Below are 19423 nucleotides of genomic sequence, written 5' to 3'. Positions count from 1 at the left end.
TTTTTAGTCTGTGTTACTGGTTTGCCATGAATAAGATAAGTGGAATTAATTTGTTTTAGTTTTTTTGTTACTCTTAACAACTGACATTTTTCTGGGTGGAAAGACATACTCCAATTTGATTCCCATTTCTGTAATTCATCTAATTCTCTTTGTAAAATATCTGTGTCTTGTGTTGTTTTTATTGTTCTATATATTATGCAATCGTGTGCAAATAATCTGACTTTTGTTCCTGAACTAATGCAATTTGGTAAATCATTTATGTAAATTAAAAATAGTAGTGGACCCAAGACTGTTCCTTGAGGTACACCTGAGTTTACTGTTATCGGTGTTGATTTAGAGCCATTTATTATTACAGTTTGTTCTCTCCCTATCAGAAAGTCTTTAATCCACTGATGCAGTGGACCATTAATGCCGAAATATTTTAATTTTTTAAGCAAACTATGGTGGTGAACTTTGTCAAAAGCCTTAGAAAAATCTAGTAAGATAGCATCTATTTGTTCACTATTATCTAAACCTTTTGAAAAATCATCAATTAGTCCTATTAGTTGTGTTTCACATGATCTATATTTCCTAAAGCCATGTTGGTATGGTGTGAGGACATTATGTTTGTCTAAGTGGTTTATGATGTTGCTACATATTATGTGTTCTAGGATTTTACATGTGATGCTGGTAAGTGATACTGGTCTGTAGTTTCCTGGGTCAGATTTTTCTCCTTTTTTAAATAGGGGGGTGACATTAGCTTCTTTCCAGTCCTTTGGTACTCTGCCCTGGTTAAGTGAAGCCTGAAAGAGTATTTTGAACACTGGGGCTAGCTCATTACTTAGTTCTTTGAGTAATCTAGCTGGAATACCATCAGGTCCAGTATGACTCATTTAGCCGGATGGTCTGATTATACGAAGATGTTATGTGTTATAGCGAGACCATTAGTTATAGAGGGCCTTAACAGTGACCAGCAACGTCGCAACATGTGGGCAGTTTAGACCAAATGCTCGTTGCCACGTCAAACAGACCTGCTCAGGACTTTACGACGAATGATCTCGATTATAGACGGGTTCGGAAATTAGGATTCGGCCCGTATAAGCGGTTGGTTCGATTAATCGAAGGTCCCATTAACAGGACTCGAGTGTATTTCAAAAATTGTAACTGTTTCAAATTAGCATACACATTGTATATTCAGAGGCGCCTGTAGTTTCATCTTTAATAGTGTGTGTGTGTTTGTGTGTGTGTCCAGCAACCGAACCAAAGGGACCGATCCTTAAGACATTCTCTGTGGTAGTTAGAACCGTACTTCCTGGTGTTCGATAATTTAAATAACTCTCTGGAATGTGTTCAGTATGTCTAAGAAATATGTTGCACTAGTGAATCTGTAAGTCAAGTGAATCTGGTTATCTAGGGAATAGGCTGGTTTAGTGAATCTGATAGCTTAGTGAATCTCTTAATCTAATAAATAAGTTTGTTTAGTAAATCTGTCTATTGGCTTAGTTATTTTAGCTAATCTGTTTAGTGAACTTGTTAATGTAGTGAATCTGTCTATCGATTTAGTTGTTTTCACGAATCTGTCTAGTGAGTCTGTGAATCTCAGCCAGTGAATGATCGTGAGGAGCACCATTGTATGTTATTTCCTTCTTCTTCAAAACAATAGATCTAGTTCAGTGCTACTTGGCACACTATGTTTCATGAATTTTTATCGGCCCCAGAAAGAGGAAAAAACGCTATTAGTTTTGCGTGGAATGTCTGTCCGTCCGTCCCGCTTAGATCTCGTAAACTAGAAAAGATAGTGAAAATACAACATCATAATATTTTAGTCCATTCAAAGTTCTGATGCAACGGCTACTTTTTTCTTTTTTGAAATCGAAAAATCTAATTTTTCAAATCACTTATCCAAGCAGTGTTTTCAAAAAAATACACCACTTTTACAACAATTCACTATTTTAGTAACAAACACGGGAGGTTCCTTTGTAGGAGAGATAGCTATTTACCATATTTTTAACACATTTATGCAAACAGTTTGTAATTAGAAAAATTTTTTTACATGTGTATTGCTAAGTAATGTAAGTTAAGTTAACTACTACATTTACACACAAAAATTTTTACTTTTTTCTAAGAGAAAAAAATCTATTTAGTATGCATATAGGTTGGACATAATTTAAAACAACAATTAATAAGCAAGTTTTCATATTATCGCATGGACTGCAGAAGTACACAGCACATATAGAAGACAGAACTAAAGGAATTTTTTAAAATCTTTTTTACGGAAATGTTTTTTTTTTCTTGAGGAATAAGAGAATGTCTTTTTACAAAACAATTAGAGCAATTATTTATTAATTATAAGACATTATTAAGGCCAGGTTCACATCTAACTTTACATTCACTTTCACCTATCCCTTGGTCTGTAGACCGCTGGGGCACCACACTAGATCCGTCAACCTTCTTTCTCTAGTCATTTGTCTTTGAAAGAATTTTATTCTGATGTTCTTTCTGAAAATATTGAAACCCGCCTTTTTACCTGCCTGGATGGACCATGTCTAGGGCCGATTTTGAGTTTGTATCTCCACACAAACTATCATTGTAACCTTGTTGTGTATTAAATCGTGTAGAACGCTTCGATTGATTGATTCATTAAATAAAGGCATATTCAATGAGTTAGTATATGTGATTAATGACACCAAACACAGAGACCTTGGGTTAATACATAAAGTGACCTTCCAAAATGAAGTGATCTCCAAACATGAATTGACCTACAAACATGAATAACCTCCAGAGATAAAGTAACCTCCGAACATAAAGTAACCTCCGAATATAAACTAAGTAATCTTCAAACTTGACGTACCATACAAACATGAAGTAACCTTTAAACATGAAGAAATAAAAAAATGAAATAGCCTACAAACACGAGGTAACCTTTAAACATAAAGTAACCTGAAGTAACCGAAACGTAAAATACAAACATAAAAGTTATCACCAAACATAAGTAATACCGAAACATGAAGTAACCTTCAAGCATGAAGTAACCTTTAAACATGAATTAACCTACAAACATAAAGTAACCTGAAGTAACCAAAACGTAGCCTAGAATGTCAGTTTTGAACCCTCTCCCCTCAGCCCAGTTTGTAGCCCAGACCCCTCACACCAGATATTAACTGCTCTCGTGATTATAAAGCCTAAGTAATAAATGTTTATTTCTGTATCTTATCTTATTTTATCAAACAAATTATAGACATTTCTTTCGCCCAACTGACTCGTATTATCTTATGCATGTATTGTTTTATTGATGGCAGACATTTCTTAAAGACATAAAAAAAGTTGTGTACGTACTACGCGTTTAATGTGTTAACATGTGGTTCGCACAAGTTAAGTAGCTCTACTAAGTCTACACCAGGGGTTCTCAACCTGTGGCTCGCGACACCTTTGGGGGTTGATTGACGATTTACCAGGAATCACCTAAGACCATCAAAATGGTTGAAAGTTATCGTCTACTCTTCTATTGCTGTATGTGTGAGGGTGGCTGAAGGTGGGTGGGGGTCGCGGCAGAGTGGGGGATAGTAAAAAGGGGTCGTCGAGCTTAAAAGGTTGAGAACCGCTGGTCTACACTAAATCATTGTTTTGGTTGCTGGGAGTACCGTCAGAGTACCGTCTGAGTACCGTGTAGATAAACAGGAAATGAATAAAGAAGACGTCAAATCATCTTTGTGGCAGCCTCTATGATTGACAATATCTCTCTCCCTCCTTCCTCTCTATTAGTCTCTCTCTCCATCTCTCCCCCTCTCGCTTTACCTCTCCCTCTTCCCCTATCACCTATTTCTAACCCTCCCTGCTGCTTCTTCAAGTTTATTTCTTTCTAAACGAACACGTGACTTTCCAACGAGGGTCTTGGTCTAAAATGACTGACTTTTAATTGGCAATAGTTCTTTTAAACAATTTCGTTTAAAAAAAAATAATTTTAGTTTTGTTTTAGTTCTGTAGGAAGCTTGACTGTTCGCTAACATGTGCCGAGCTCATGTGAGAACTCTGTAGAGTCGGGAATGATTGTTAACACTGACGCTCAACTCCTGCAGTCTTTTAGCATTAAAACGTTGATAACTGCTGCACACACAATTTCAACATTTATGGCATTTCATTATAGATTGTGTCGAACTGACGTGTTCTTTTTTAATAAAAAAAAAATTATTGTAGATTTACATTCTGATATTCTGAAGTAGAATCGAGAGGAAGAGAGAGAGAAAGAAAGAAACATGGAGAGAGAGATATATGGAGAAAGAGAGAGGTAAATAGAGAGAGAGAAAGAAAGAGATGGAGAGAAGCGAGAGTTAGAGAGGGGGGAGAGTAAAAGAGAGAGAAAGAAAGAGACGGAGAGGAATAGGGAGAGAGAAAGAGATGAAAAGAGATGGAGAGAGATTGAGAGAGAGAAAAAGAGAGAAAGAGATTGGGAGAGAGAGGGAGAAAAAGAGATAGGGGGAGAGAGAAAAGAGAGAAATGGAGAGGAAAACGCAGAGAAAAGGAGAGACAGAGAGCTGGAGAGAGAGAAAGAGAGAGAGGGAGACAGGGATGAGGAGAGACAGATGAAGAGAAAGAAAGATGGAGAAAGAGAGAAAAAGAGAGACGGAGAAAGAAAGAGAGGGAGAGAAAGAGAGAAAGCGATAGAGAGTGGGGGAGAGAAAGAAAGAGAGCTAGAAAGAGAGAGATAGTGAAAGAGAGACATAGTGAAAGAGAGAGATAGTGAAAGAGAGAGAGAGAGATGCAGAAAGAGAGACAGAGAGGGCCAGAGAGAGAGAGAGAGAAAAGAGAAGGAATAATAAGAGAAAAAAAAATATATATCATTGAAAGCGCCACATAAAAGCGTTTAGACAGATTTAGAAATCACTTCCAGAGATAACTAGACAAAGAATAACAACTCGCATGTCATTTTAATACTGCTATCACTTTGAAATGCAAATTTTGTTTTACATGAAAACTTTACGCTCTCCTACGAAGTTAATGAAAAATTATGCTATAGTTTTGTAAGCGGAAACTAAATCAAAGACATGAAATCAACACTATGAGTCAAGTTTACATATCAGATCAAAGTGTTCCACGCTCTGTAACCAACTCTAAAGGGATCAAGGCAATTACGTTCATTAACTTGTACGTAAAAGGCTTGCAGGTCAGTTTTTATTCATGTAAAAGGATCAAGGCAACTAGGTCAAGTAGCTTTTATGGAAAGGGATTAAAGCTACTAGGTCATTATGTATTTATATAAAGGGATCAAGGCTACTGGGTCAATTAACTTTTGTATAAAGAGATCAAGGCAACTACGTAAAGTAGCTTTTATGCAAAAGGGGTTAAGGCTACTTAATCTACTGACATTTTAGTTGGTAACTTTAAAAGATTGTTTGTAGATGTGTAACATGGCCTTCTAGTGTTTATAACTTATAAGAGTATGTATTGTTTTTTTGTACTTTAAAATATCAAAATGCAAAATAAAGAAATAAATACAGTAGCTTCACCTACCTGTAAACAGAAATTAGAGATAGGATCCACTGTTAGTTGATAGTCATCTTACAGTTTTCAAATATCCAGAAATCAAGAGAACAAAATCCACAATGAATCGTGTGTTGTCTTTTTCCAACTTTCTGAAGTTATAACTTTGTGACTTTAACACGAATATTTGTCTCTGGTCACGTGTATTACTTGACGTCTGCTACACAAAGTGACACATCTTCAATTATTTCGTTCTGTAGCAATATCCGTTTTAACTAATTCAAACACTGAAGTTTATTTTTAGATCTTGAAATTGTGTGTGTGTATGCATTATAAACATTTAGAGTCTGAATCTTGCAGTTGTGTCAATAAAATGCAATCCAAAACTCAACTAAAGATTCATAACATCATTGCACAGAACTTTGTCAAGAATTCCTTACTATTTCATCTCTCTAAATAATCTTGAAGTTCGTTCATACTGGGAAAAAAAAGAATTTTTTTTTTTAAATATTTTGTGGAGACAGTAAGTAGATAATTAGCCAGAAAAAAAATGTCTACGTAGATCTAATAAATATAAGTGAAAGTAAGGAGTTTGTATCTATGTATGGTAGGTTTGGTATGCTACGTATGGTATGCTACGTATGGTATGCTACGGGTATGCTACGTATGGTATGCTACGTATGGTATGGTATGGTATGTATGGTATGGTATGTATGGTATGTATGGTATGGTATGTATGGTATGGTATGGTATGTATGGTATGTATGGTATGTATGGTATGGTATGTATGGTATGGTTTGGTATGTATGGTATGGTATGTATGGTATGGTATGGTATGGTATGTATGGTATGGTATGTATGGTATGTATGGTATGGTATGTATGGTATGGTATGTATGGTATGGTATGTATGTTATGGTATGTATGGTATGGTATGGTATGGTATGGTATGGTATGGTATGGTATGGTATGTATGGTATGTATGGTATGGTATGTATGGTATGGTATGTATGTTATGGTATGTATGTTATGGTATGTATGGTATGGTATGGTATGTATGGTATGGTATGTATGGTATGGTATGTATGGTATGTATGGTATGGTATGTATGGTATGGTATGTATGTTATGGTATGTATGTTATGGTATGTATGGTATGGTATGGTATGGTATGTATGGTATGGTATGTATGGTATGGTATGTATGGTATGGTATGTATGGTATGTATGGTATGGTATGTATGGTATGTATGGTATGGTATGTATGTTATGGTATGTATGTTATGGTATGTATGTTATGGTATGGTATGGTATGGTATAGTATGGTATGTATGTATGTATGTATGGTATGTATGGTATAGTATGGTATAGTATAGTATGTATGGTATAGTATGTATGGTATAGTATGTATGGTATAGTATGTATGGTATGTATGGTATGTATGGTATGTTTGTTTGTAAAATGTTTTACATGTTTCGGATGTTCCTTCTGAGTTGAAGATAGTTTACTTCCTAGTCCAAACCTCCCGCAGGACGACGGGGGATGGGAGCGGGCAGGGTTTGAACCCTCGACCGTCGATAAATCTAAAAGACAGTCCAGCGCGCAAACCGCACGACCAGGCAGCCATCCTTATGGTATGGTATGGTATGTATGGTATGTATGTATGTGGTGGAGATATTCATAATAACAGTTCGATAGAGTAATCTGCTCTTTGTTTACTTTTAGATTTTAAGATTACATTCTTTAAGAAACAAAATTCCGTTAAAAAAGAAAATCTCCAATTAATAAATGTTTTAAAAGTTTTATAAATATCTAAAAATTAAAAAAAAACAAAGCCACAAAATAATAGTAATTTTATGCATTAGGGCATTTTCTAGACAGAATTGAAATCTGTAAAAGTCTCTAATTGGTGATATACATATAGTACGTCTTGCACAGCTAACACAAATATACATTAACATATATTATACAGTTAAATTTCCAACTCACACTGGTAGGAATAGTGTACTGCCCGTAAGTCAAAATAGGTTGAGCACCACTTGAATACATTATTTAAACCCATTCTCACCAGAAACAAGTGGATGCACCAAGACCGTTAAAAGCCGCTGTTTATATTCCGAAAATAAGTTCCGAGAAATATTATAAAAAAATTTAACCATTGCATTGTCAATGTGTTTGTAGGTGTATCAACACTGTCTTGTAAAGGTATATCTACTCATCGTGTAAAGGAATATCAACGCTGTCTTGCGACGAAGTATCAACACTGTCTTGCGACGAAGTATCAACGCTGTCTTGCGACGAAGTATCAACACTGTCTTGCGACGAAGAATCACGTTGTCTTATTACGTTGTTTTATTACAGAGTACCAACGCTGTCTTGTGTAGGTATACTAACTCGTCCAATGGTGGAGTTTAAACACAGTCACCTGAAGACGTACAGACACTGTCTTATGAAGGTGTATCGTGTGTCTACTATACGACATGTCCATCGATCCTAACCTGTTGACTGAACAGTGTTAACATCTGTGACGAACACATTCAGAGTAAATACATACATCCTTTTTCATGTCAGACATTTGACGCCGTGTCGTTGCTATGATCAGAGACACATCGCGTTAATACAACCATTTTGAACATCTTAGGTCTTCTTAGGACTTCTTAGGTCTTCTTAGGACTCCTTAGGTCTTCTTAGGACTCCTTAGGTCTTCTTAGGTCTTCTTAGGACTTCTTAGGTCTTCTTAGGTCTTCTTAGGACTTCTTAGGTCTTCTTAGGACTCCTTAGGTCTTCTTAGGACTCCTTAGGTCTTCTTAGGTCTTCTTAGGACTTCTTAGGACTTCTTAGGTCTTCTTAGGACTCCTTAGGTCTTCTTAGGACTCCTTAGGTCTTCTTAGGTCTTCTTAGGTCTTCTTAGGACTCCTTAGGACTTCTTAGCTCTTCTTAGGACTTCTTAGGTCTACTTAGGACTCCTTAGGACTTCTTAGGACTTCTTAATTCTTTTTAGGACTTCTTAGGTCTTCTTAGGACTTCTTAGGTCTTCTTAGGACTCCTTAGGTCTTCTTAGGTCTTCTTATGACTTCTTAGGTCTTCTTAGGACTCCTTAGGACTTCTTAGGTCTTCTTAGGACTCCTTAGGTCTTCTTGATTGGAACCAAGTACACAACATAGGAGATATAAAAGTACAAGAAAAGGGAATCCAAAAACTATAAGCCAACATCAAACCGAACAAAACATCTGGACCTGATGGTATTCCAGCTACATTACTCAAAGAACTAAGCAATGAGCTAGCCCCAATGTTCAAATTACGTTTTCCGGCATCTCTTTACCAGGGCAGAGTACCAAGGGACTGGAAAGAAGCTAATGTCACCCCCCTATTTAAAAACGGAGAAAAATCTGACCCATGAAACTACAGACCAGTATCACTTACCAGAATCACATGTAAAATCCTAGAACACATAATATGTAGCAATACCATAAACCACTTAGACAAACATAATGTCCTCACCCCATACCAACACGGCTTTAGAAAATATAGATCATGTGAAACACAACTAATAGGACTAATTGATGATTTTCAAAAGGTTTAGATGATAGTGAGCAAATAGATGCTATCTTACTAGATTTTTCCAAGGCTTTTGACAAAGTTCACCACCATAGTTTGATAAAAAATTTAAATATTTTGGCATTAATGGTCCATAGCATCAGTGGATTAAAGATTTTGATAGGGAGAGAACAAACTGTAATAATAAATGGCTCTAAATCAACACCGATAACAGTAAACTCAAGTGTACCTCAAGGAAAAGTCTTAGGTCCACTATTTTTAATTTACATAAAATGATTTACCAAATTGCATTACTTCAGGAACAAGTGTCAGATTATTCGCAGACGATTGCATAATATATAGAACAATTAAAAAAAACACAAGATACAGAAATTTTACAAAGAGAATAAGATGAATTACAGAAATGGTAATCAAATTGGAGCATGTCTTTCCACCCAGAAAAATGTCAGTTGTTAAGAGAAGCAAAAAAAAAAAAACTAAAACAAATTAATTCCACTCATCTTATTCATGGTAAACCAGTAACACAGAATAAAAATGCAAAATACCTAGGTGTTATATTGTTGTAACCCTAGTGGCGGACTGAAAGGGTTAATGTGTGTGCGGCCTACTGACACACACGACTCAGGCCAATCACACAGGTCAAGGGCTGTTGAACAAGGGACATTACTGCTAATGCACGCAATATGACCAATATTATGTGACCAAAAAGCCTTTACAGACGAGAGACAGTGTGCTAGAAAGGACAGTTGAGTCCAGAACAGCGAGACATCAACACTTAACAATCAACTTCTGCTAGTCAGCAATCATTATCTCCCCTTCACCAATTTTCATTTTTCGGCTATCGATCACTTCAGCTCAAGAAATGCTAATTGTAGGCTATTTTTAGACATGAGATTGATGTTGATATTAAAAGCCATTCTTTTTTTTTTTTCAACCAAACAAGCTTGCTAAAACGAATAACTTGTTACAGCAGACTTCACCATAGACAAGACTTGCTTTTTCTCTTTTTCTTTTCTTTATCCTTTGTATATTTTTTACAGCAATGAAAAAAAAAGATGTGTAAATTTATTTTTCTAATTATTAGCCTGAACACCCAAGCCTAAACAAGGTAGAGCACTTTTTAAATCTTAAGAGCATGTCTCAACAATAAGAATCTAATGTCTATGTCTTGGAATCACATGTAGAGTCTGGTGTTTTTATGCAAAATTATTCTGTTCCTCATCAAAATATTTTGTTTTATGTCTTTATACTTGCTTAGGCTTATCAGCTACAGTGAAGAGTCATAAAAAAAATATTTAAAAAGTCCTAGAAAAAAGGTTGACAAAGTCATTGAAAAAAAAATACTTTAAAAAAACAAAAACAAAGATAATAGGAAGTGTAATTGTATAAATTAGTTTGGATCGGTCATTCAATTAAATAAATCTGTACAATTAATTATTTTTTTAAACAATTGTTTTTGTTTAGCGCTATGTCATGCTCTTAGCTTTCTCAATACGCTATGATCCTAAAACTTGTCTGGACCAGTTGCGAAAATTGAGCGGCGGGGAAAGGGGGGGGGGGGGGTTAAAGGGATATCTGGGTGGATTTTACAGTAATAGGTTTGTATAAGTATTTAAAAAATAAAAAGGGCGAACCACCTGAATTCGAACTCACGCCTCCTCAAGCCGACATACTAACCATTCTGCTATTGAGGTGCTTATGACTAGAGAAGACTGAATTGTGCATTGTTTGTTTCAAAATAAAGCGGCGTCCTATACAGGGGATTAATTCAGCCTATATCACCTTTTCAGTACTATTTCTTTCCCTAGTTAGAGATACCAAACAAAATAATTAATACCAATAGTTATTAAATATTTTTTGTTGTTGTTTTCAGTTAAATGAAATAATTGTTCAAAATTTCAGCTAGACCTGAGATTGGGTGTCGGAGAAATAACGTGTACAAACGTTTGATCAGATAGAAAGACACATTGAGTTGATATAAGCTTTGTAAAAACATAATATTCACATAGTATCCACATAAAAAATATAGAATAATCATGGAAAATGTCTGAGAGTTATCATTTTAAAAGTCTTTAAAATATCATAGAAAAAGTCATAGAAAAAGTCATGGAATTTTCTTAGCAACCACGAGCTTGTTACGTGATTCAGATAACTGAAGAACAATGAAAATAATTATGAGAAATGTTCAATGCCTTCTGAGGACACGCGTTAAAATAATGATAAATAAACATGACATGGCATATAATAGCACTATGCAGTACAAAATAATTGACAGAAAAGTCAAGGAGAGGTTGGAGTTTAAAGCCCCCTCCAGAGGGTTTTAAGTTTACCCCCCCCCCCCAAACCAAACGGAGGTTGGATGTTAAAGCCCCAGGTTTAAAAAAAAAGCTAAAGGAAAACTCAGTCATTAAATTCCAAGGGCGTAGCCAGAGAGAAAGAATGTGTACACGCATAGTCTGTTTAAAGGACTTTCACCCATGACCAAGACAGATCAATATATAAATTTATATATTGGCCTGCTTCAGTCGTAGAATACTTTTTCATATGACTGTGGAGCCCTAATTTGGAGAGACACCCCACATATATGACGGTCAAGGTCAAGGTGGCTTTCGCTTTGGTGGTAGAGGAGCCGGCCATTTTCCGTGTGGCACGCTTTTATTTCAAGAGCTGAGGCCCATGTTTTCTCGCTGTCCATAGCTTTCTTGGTCACTGTCTCTCTCCAACTAGTGCGGTCTAAGGCTATGTCTTCCCAATGGTCAGTATCAATGTCCACTGATTTTAAATCCTGTTTTATAACATCCAAGTAACGGAGGTGGGGGCGACCAGTTTTTCTTGAGCCAGACGCAAGTTGCCCGTACGGAATGATTTTCGGGACGTAAAATATATAGTGAAAAAAACAAACTTTAACACAATCTTCCTTGTAGTTGAAGAGCCGAGGGGTTATATACTTGACCCTGTCATCTAACCGCCCTCATCTTATTAACAACTTAGGAGGACTGGGCATTGATTTAACTATGACGTCAAAAAAATCTTGGTCATGACGTCAGTGGTTGGCTTAGCCTAGGAGAGCTAAGTTGAATCGTAATGATTCAAGCCACATTGACCCTGTATCTAGTGACAGCACGCGCGGCCAATGACTAGGTCAGAGGTTAACATTCTTATGACGTAAGGGTCTCAGACGTAGTAGAAGACACGTCAGAGAGTACCATGTGCGGACTTAATCAAAAGCAGCTCTCAGGGGCCAGTACTCTGAAACGAAATTTGTGGCAGCACCAAAGAGCATGGCTTCAAGTTTGACCTCATATTTTTATTCAGACGGATAACTACTAGATGTAAAACGTTGACTTTTCTTTTATATAAAAGTCGAATTAAAATTTTCTTGGTTGTTTGGGGATTTTAATGGTTTAAATTTAGCCCAGATACTAAATCATACAGCAGCTCCTCCCCCTCCCCTTTAAAGTTCGGTATCGTAGGTCTATATGTAGACTATAAAAAACTTGACCTTAAAGCAACGCTGTTCCTGTTTGTTGGTATAACTAATTTTCTCCTTAAATAGTCTATGGCGCAGACGAAGGTAAAAAGGCTTAGAGCTTATCTTATCTTATACGATACAGACGTTACTTCAAAAAAGAAGATGATTACGTCCTACGCCTCCCTCGTAGCCGGCTTAAGGTTTTGGAATGTTATGCATGTAACAAGCTATGTGTTGTTTTTTTTTAGTTGTAACTTTTGTGTCTTCACTTTGTTATAGACGAGTTCATAACGCAAGGAGCTTTGTTGTAACTTTTCCACTGTAAAATTATTTATTGGAAACTTAATTAACAACTAAACTTTAATTACGAATAGATAAATAGACTCATATAACACATCAACGGGTAATTATATAACACTACTATAGCAGAAAACAGGTAGTCATATAACACCACGAAGTCATACAATTATACAAAGCAATAATTATTTATTTAACACCTGTAGTCATGCAAAAGCAGGCTGACATATAACACCTGGTAGTCATACATACAGAGATACTCTTTCAGCACAGCACCAGGATGTTATGTAACACAACACCAGGTAGTCACACAGTACAGTATCAGGTAGTTATTCAGCACAGCACCGGGTAATCATACAATACTAGAGAGTCATATAACACAGCACCAGGTAGTCACACAGTACAGTATCAGGTAGTTATTCAGCACAGCACCGGGTAATCATACAATACTAGAGAGTCATATAACACAGCACCAGGTAATCATACAATACTGGATAGTCATACAACACAGCACCAGGTAATCATACAATACTGGATAGTCATACAACACAGCACCAGGTAATCATACAATACTGGATAGTCATACAACACAGCACCAGGTAATCATACAATACTGGATAGGCATACAACACAGCACCAGGTAATCATGCAATGCATCGGCCATAGAAACAGATGACCTTTACAGACCTTTACAGACATGCAAAGTTTATAAGATACTAGACATATGTTACTCGCGACCCGCGGTTCTTTATTTGCGCATTACTGTCGATATAGTCACTGAGAGTGTTTTGTAAACAATTAAACGAAATAATAGTGTAATAAGTAAAGCGAATGTGTCAATGTAAAAATAGTGTGAACGAAGCTATCAAATCAAAATAGCTAATAGGCTTAAATCCATTTTTTCAAATTAAAACATTTGCTTGTAGGCCTACGTATATTTGATTAAAATTTGAGATGAATAGACTTAATTTTGTATGTTCATGTGTTAAAGTATAAAGTAGATCTTGAGGTAGACATAGATCTAAATCTACACTAATCTAGAGTTAAAAATTGGCTTTTATAGAGTTCATTCTGTGTTGCGTATGCGTGACCTTTTTTCATGAATGAATATTAGGCCTATCTCAACACGGCTACGCAGCTTTAGCGAACAGCGAACGAATGTATTAAAAATGCTTTAGAAAAACAAATTTGAATGTTAATTTGATTAAAATATGAAATGAATGGACAATAATTAGTATGTTTATGTGTTAAAGCATAAAACTATCTTTGCGAAAAGAAGTTTTATCATCTTAGAGTTCAATAAAAGTTTTAGACCTAGGCCTAGGAATAGACACAGTAGAGAGATGAGTAACCATTTGGTAATGTCTAATGAAAGAATGTTCGCCAGGAAATCTGTAGTCACAGATATCAGGAACTAAATTATGTAAAAAATGCTTTTGAAACACAAAATTGAAGGTTAATTTTATTATATAATTAAATCAATGGATCTTCTTTTGTATTTTCATGTGTCAAAGTAAAAAAATATCTGCGCAAAGTGTATTTCTTAAAATTAGATCTAGGTCTAAATCCTTTCGATCTTTTCTCATGTTAACATTGTTAACCATGGCCTAGATCCATAAATACTATAGCTTTAATAGAGTCGGACAATTTTTTTTTTTTGAGGGTCGTAAGTTTGTTTTAGGGCTACAATACATACACTACGGTCTAAGTTAGTACCCAAGGAACATTCCTGTCTAGTTTTATCAAGATTGGTCAAGCGGTTTTGATTTCTAAAAGTCACATACATACATACATACGCCTTACTTTATACTTTATAGTATAGATATAAGAGATATATACTTTCACTTACTTATAGATAATTATAAATATATTTTTTTCAAGTAAAGAGAAAGTGTACTTAATTTAAATTAAGTAGACAGCTAACTATCTCAGGGCATATCGTAACAGCTGATTTGAGAACCAATCAGACCTTGACAAAGCATGCATGAGATGAGAGTGAAAATCAGCTAATGTGATATCTCTTAGGCTCATTAAAGAGTCGTTAAAGAACATTAACTCTTTCTCAGGCATAAAAAAAAACACCAGAGAGTTTCAGGGGGAAAGTTTTTTTTTTTAAATATTTGAGAAACCTCTTAAAAATAAGCGTGTTGTTTATGAAACAAACACTTAAAATTATCAATTTATAAAAAATATTTGGGGATTTATCGATAGATAGTTTGGACAGGAGTTGGCAGAGGCTATTTCAACATCAACAAAGAATATTATGTATGTAAATTTTGAAAAGCCAATCAAATATTTTATATTTTTTTATTTTACTCGCAAAATATCTATCCAGGGCGCGGTCATAGTATGGTCACAGAATAAATAAAATACATTTCGAAAATGTAAATATTTACAAAATTAAAAGGTAAGTAAAGTATATTTCAGACCTTGCGACCTATTAGGGAAGATGATGTAAACTTCACCTGTTTCTGTGGCAAACGGTTGACGAGAGTGTCATGTGGCCAGCACAACGACCAACTGCCTTTACAGTCTTTACCGGGATTCCAACCTGAGGCTAGGAAGCACTTTACACTTCAGCCTCCAGGCCTCCATTTACAATATAGTTTCACGAGATGTAGGTATTTACAGATGACTTTTATGAAATGTAGGTATTTACAGATGACTTTTACGAAATGTAGGTATTTACAGATGACTTTTACGAAATGTAGGTATTTACAGATGACTTTTTCCGAAATGTAGGTATTTACAGATGACTTTTACGAAATGTAGGTATTTACAGATGACTTTTACGAAATGTAGGTATTTACAGATGACCTTTACGTAATGTAGGTATTTACAGATGACTTTTACGAAATGTAGGTATTTACAGATGACTTTTACGAAAATGTAGATTTTTGGTAAAGTTTGTGCATGTAAATGTCAAAGTCAAGCAGCAGATATTTCTTTAGCCCAGATCTAAACTAACAATAACAAATCTGTGCCATTAACTCTTTCTCTCCGTTATTATTTTTCCACGTTTCGACGGAATTCTTCATTTTGCTCATTTCTATTTCACTCCCCTGTAATGATTGGGCTTCAATAGCTTTGTTGTTTGTTATCAGAAAATGTTTTATTTGGTCTAGAATTAAAGGGGAATGCATGCTCTTTTTATATAACACAAAGTCAAGCTTATAAAATTTATAATTAATTTAAATGAATGAGGTCAAATCAACGATGCTATCGTCGATTAGGAGAGAAGGAGTTAATACTATTTCTACCTATTGTTTTTGCTTAGCGCAGTTTCGTGCTATTAATGTGCTACTATCCCATCACTTGTCTGGACCAGTTGGGGAAATGGGGGAGGGTGGGTAAGAGACAGAAGGGGATATCTGTTTTAATGTTTCCGTGATCGCTATTTAATGCATTTTATAAAAAAAAAACACAACAAGTTGTACGACTTTAATTCGAACTCGAGGGATAAAGCCTCATCGGGCAAACATTCTAACCGCTGTGCCTGCGAAGTGCTTATGAAAATAAAAGGTTTGATAGTTATCTATTGTCAGTCTTAAGCTAATACTCTTCACCTAATACTCTTCACAAAAGTATAAAGTGGACTAATTTAACTTATACCACATCTATACCACATCTATCAAGTATAATTTCTGTGTCTTGTTCGAAGCCAAACAAGACAATTAATTAACAGAACTTAAATTACTAATTAGTCTTTTTGTATATTGATTCTTGTGTTGTCAGGTACAAGAAATAATTGCGCCAAATTTCTGCTTAATCTGATATTGGGTGTGGAAGAAATAACGTGTACAAACTTTTTACCAGACAGACAGAGTGAGTTGATATAAGCTTTGTAAAAATATTAAAAGGCAACCACTCCTTCAAACTACGATAAGTGCAGAAGAAATCACAACACAGTTAAAAGCTAATTATGGAATAGTAACATTTAATTAGCTACAATCAGAAATACTTAAAAATCATCAAGTCCTCGAGATTTGTTTATGTAAACTCTAAAGCAAGATGTTACTTTAAAAAAAACAAGAAGATTATATAAAAGCACTACTTTTTTATATTTTTAAACACAATTCTCAGTAAAACTGTTAGACTAGAAGTTGAAATAAAAAACAGGAAAAAAATAAAGGATTCTAAATCTATCCAATTGGTTTAAAGTAAAGTCTTGTATCCTACAGTCCATAAAATGAAGCTACATTTACTTGGTCTTTAAATTGGTTCTTACGTGAAATCAAATCATCCGACAGTATAATCCAGTTTGAAATGAAACCTTGAACTAAAACTTCTTTTCGATAGAAAGATAAAACAGATATAGAATCAAATGAACCGCGCAACAAGTTTCCCCAAATTTGATTGTTTTTGTGTGTGTGTGTCAGACCTAGAACGGACCCGAGCGTCATCTAGTGTAACACCAAGCGAGGGCGCACTATGACTTCTCAGACACTCGCGAGGGAGATGGGGTGGGGGCGGCGAATTGGAAGGATGAGGGCTTCAATACCTCCCCACTCCACTCCCTCTTACTGTTTCTCCATCTTTCCCGCGTTGGCTCTGCGGAACGTAGGGCCAAGAATGTAAGCACCTCGCAATACGCTCTCCTTGTCGTCTGCTGTCTTTCATGTCTGCTTTGCAGACCTGAGAGAGAAAACTTTGCAAAGAGTTGTTGCCCCATTTCTGCTTCTTTTAGGGACTCAAGAAATCCAGAAGAATATCTATTCTAATCGCTTTGTAGGATAGCTTATACTATTACGGGCGTTACGTCACAGCGGGAATGAGCAAATGTGCACTATTGTTTTTCGCGCTGAAAGACATTAGAGATTTGCATAGTGGATGTCTGGTCGTGTGGTATGCGCGCTGAACTGTCGTTCGACCGTCTCAATGGTTCCTGGTTCGAACCGTTCAGCTTTACAGGAACGAAACAATCTCCATTATCTCTCATCTATGTCTTGAAATAGCAAGTTGTTTTGGATAGTTCTAGAGTTATATAGTTCGTCCATCGTGGTTCGATGATGACCACTTTTGTCATCCATGGGGGCTGAGGGAATTGCGCTGGGGTTTTGTGCCTTCTCATGTGGCTGGTGAGACCTATGTGAGCCCGGAATTTTCCGCTGCACACTGGGCAGGTTATTCCAGCTGGAGCTAGTGTCATTGACCTTGCTTTTTTTCTCTGGCACTGTTCTCTTGTCCTCTGCAAACCTGTGCGCCAGTATTCCCCGCGCGACTCCGTGATGCTCTGTCAAGTGCCTCTGGTGTACAAAAGATAGCAAGCTATTGGATATTTTTGTGTGTAAACTAAACAATGTCAGCTAAATACACAAAAAAAATCTGTAATTTTAACAATATCTCAATGCACTGAAGTTTATCTTCGTAGCTACTCTATTGAAGTCGCACAATTCTAAATGGGTGGACTAAACCTTCTAAGAAAAAATTGAAACCTGATAGCACACGGTTTTCTAAAACGGCTTTAACGATTTTCTAGAAATTCGACAGTTGACGTATATCGTTGAGAAAGAATTACTGGGAAAACCCTGGTTTGACCGTTATAATCTTTCAAAGAGCTTAGACAGTGTAATTTTGTGGTGCTTAAAAGTACACCATATGGCTTTAAAACACATAACGTAGCAACACTTCTTTTAGTTTGTACACCAGCTAGCTTTTTATTTTTTTTTTCTGCGATGTATGAAAATCACAATTATATTTTTAAAAGTATGTGATAATTTTTTGTTTCACTTTGTTGAAGCGTAAAATAAAATTTCGAAGCCCTTTCACTTTTTGTTTTCAAAACAAAGAAATTCTTATTATTCAGTTGCCACATGATTTTTCCACATAAGGCCACTGAAATTGTTTCTTTTTTTCTTCTTATCATGTCTCCTAATCTGACATTTTTGGATCAGCGGCGTCGCTGGTTCTGCCATGGTGCAGCATTGTCTGCTGCAACTTGCCAAAAGGATCGCCGGCAGCTGATTTTTTTTCAGGGTTAACTCCCGATGCCTTTCTAATGATTTCTAAGTAAGATGGTGCACAAAATGTGTATGTGTATCTATTTATGTATTCAACTCTTGACTAAATACAAAGAAACATTCGAGTCGAGTGCGGGAATTCCCGATAAACAGTGTTTAAGACGTAAGCCAAATTAAATTTTAAGATGATTATATTTTGATTTAAAAAACTAAATTTATCGGTGAAACCAGGGTTTGCACTTTATTTTTCTCACTAAAACAAGCAAAGATAAAAAAATTATTTAAAAAAAAACATTTTCAGAACCTCGCTTATATTGAGATTGCCTCAGTTATTTTATATAAATCACAACTGTACACTATTGCAAAAGTTACTCTCTTGGTCTTGCGACTTTGACGCGTCTACTATCTTGCATGTTGGCAGTAAGTCTATTCGCGCTTTGGGGGGAGATCACCGTTCAATCGCTGCTATATCTCTCATTATTTCAAGGCGTATCTCCCATTAGCTTATTATATTTTTCATATAGAACAAAAATAATTAATGACCATTTAATGATACATAAATTGGTAAATTCTAGTATGATTCATGTGTTGTCATCGATAACGAATAATTGTGCAAAGTTTTAACTTAATCCGAAAATTGGAAATGGGATAAATAAAAGTATACAAGATGATAACCAGACAG

General features: G+C 35.7%; 1 protein-coding gene across 2 annotated transcripts in view; it reads right to left on the bottom strand.

Annotated features, from left to right (window-relative positions):
• Positions 1 to 17188, bottom strand: part of LOC106076951 (QRFP-like peptide receptor) — a 170241-nt gene extending 153053 nt beyond the window's left edge. The window contains exons 1-2 of one of the 2 annotated variants that reach the window (XM_056029554.1): positions 17010 to 17188; positions 5488 to 5935 (exon numbers count right to left, since the gene is read on the bottom strand). The gene's annotated coding sequence lies outside the window, so the exon portion shown is untranslated. Of the gene's footprint in view, positions 1 to 5487; positions 5936 to 7522; positions 7805 to 17009 lie in introns of those variants that run through there. The other variant, XM_056029555.1, reaches the window with a different exon arrangement.
• Positions 17189 to 19423: the final 2235 nt, after the last annotated feature.

Source organism: Biomphalaria glabrata, chromosome 5 (genome assembly GCF_947242115.1).
Source record: "Biomphalaria glabrata chromosome 5, xgBioGlab47.1, whole genome shotgun sequence".
In the NCBI taxonomy this organism is placed as follows: domain Eukaryota; kingdom Metazoa; phylum Mollusca; class Gastropoda; family Planorbidae; genus Biomphalaria; species Biomphalaria glabrata.
Note: the sequence above shows the minus strand (reverse complement) of the source record. Positions and strands in the feature narration are given on the sequence as shown.